This window comes from Solanum dulcamara, chromosome 1, assembly GCF_947179165.1.
Source record: "Solanum dulcamara chromosome 1, daSolDulc1.2, whole genome shotgun sequence".
Classification (NCBI taxonomy): domain Eukaryota; kingdom Viridiplantae; phylum Streptophyta; class Magnoliopsida; order Solanales; family Solanaceae; genus Solanum; species Solanum dulcamara.
Window position 1 is genome coordinate 43895574 of NC_077237.1, and position 2051 is coordinate 43897624.

Sequence of the window (2051 nt, forward strand, 5' to 3'; positions counted from 1 at the left end):
GTATAGACATTCCGTGGTTTGCCTATCATTAACTGGTATTATGTTGAAAAACTGTGGCATACATATGTGCTATCTGTTAGTAATCAGCTAATCTTGCTTGTTTTGCTTAAGCCCTTTTACAATTCCCTTAACTTAACTTATAACACTCTAGGTACATAATCTCATGTCATTGCTTCACTGCTAGTTCCTATTCTTCCATCTTGTGCGATCATACCAGCACTAACACACTAGATCCCACCAAAATTTTGAAGTTAAGCGTGCTTGGGTGAGAGTAGTACTAGGATGGGTGACCCCCCCGAGAAGTCCTTGTGTCACGTTTCATTACAAACCTTGCAATAATGTGCATGGAACTTAACTTAGCCCAAGATTTACCTTAGCTTCGTCTCGCTAGTTTTCATGTTTCTTCTTGCCCCTTTCCTCTTTTATATTACAACCGGTATCAGGGTAGATCTTTAGTTCCACCACGGCTAGGTCCTATTTTTCCCTTAGTACTCACTCCATCTCGGTAGTTTGGTCTAACCTATTTTGACATCTCTTTGGAACGTATCCAAAACATTCTAGTTCCTTTTATCGCGTACTTCTCATTTGACCCTATACTCATCATATACATATTCATAGGTTGCATAACCATTCTAATACAACATGTATAAGGTAGACATAATCTTTTCGTCTCCTGGTTTATTCCAGTTTACATATTCCACCAGCTGTCCTAAGGCATTCATATCCGTCTCAATTCTTCTTACCATCTCAGTATCAATTCTCTAATTACCATTACTATGAATACGACCTTTTCAAGATATATTACAACCCTATATTTCATTCTCTTTTTACTTCTTAGGAAAATTTCGACAGAGTTTCCTTAATATTCCTTCTTATCTCAAAACTTGCACGCAGGAAATACTAACAATGCCTCATAGGGCCAACACATATATGCATATCATAGTCTATCAAAGCCACACAGGGCGCCAAATATCAATAACAAAAGGATATATATAATAGGGTGGGGCCTGGATCTACCAATGCATACACATCTTGGGAGAAGATTAATAATATACCCGTAACCATGCTTGATAGCACCTTCTGGCCCTGTCTACCAACCAAGGCATATATGTCATTCAAAGGACCGCTAAAACTGGAAGCTCTGCCTCAGCCTCTACCATAGCCTATTGGTGTTGCATACCCCGCCCCATATGGCGCATAGACACAGAAGAAGAAGGATCGGCAACTGACTAGGTAGGCTGAACTGCACCTCCTGGACTGCCTCTAGATGGGCATTCTCTCATATCATGGCCCTGACGGCCACAAGCAAAGTAAGCATTGGTGGAAAAAGGACATTTCACAAAATAAAACCTACTTCAATGAGAACACCGAGGCAAAGATAACCTCAATTGACGTGAACCCCTATTTTTCTATGAACCTGAAACCATGGAGCTCTGACTGGCTCCTGAATACCTTGTTCTGCCAAATCTTCTACCTGGGAATTGTGGGGGTGCACTCTGGGCCGACTGAGGAGGATATATGCTATACTGCCAAGGATGCCCACCTCAGAGCTTGCCATAATACCCAACTGATTTAGTTCTCTTCTGTTGGCTTCCGATATAATCTTTATCGGGCTGACGCCCCCAATGCCGATCTTCCACCCCTTGTGCGTATGCCTGTACCCAGGCAATATCCATGCCTGGCTGAGAAGCCATGGTCATACAACTATCAATTAAGTAATGGTCTAGCCCCATCACATAGTGATGCACCTTATCAGCCATATCAGCTACTATAGTGGGCGCATGCCTCGTAAACAAGTCAAACTCATGGCTGTAATCTCTAATGCTTCTACCATTCTGCCTTAGCTGTAAGAATTTATCAATTCTAGCTCATCTCATTTCTAGAGATAGGAAGTATCCAAGAAAGGCTTCTACAAACTCATCTCATTCTGCTAGAGGAGAACCCTCGCCCCTCGATAATTCCCAAGACATACCAATTAACGGCTACATCACATAGCCGATATGACGCCAATTCAATAGACTCAGTTTTCGAGGCCCTAATTACTCTTAATG

At 41.9% G+C, this 2051-nt stretch overlaps 1 pseudogene; it reads left to right on the plus strand.

Moving 5' to 3' along the window:
* The first annotated feature begins 200 nt into the window (after positions 1-200).
* LOC129904838 (5S ribosomal RNA) lies at positions 201-320 on the plus strand (annotated as a pseudogene).
* The last annotated feature ends 1731 nt before the right edge of the window (positions 321-2051 follow it).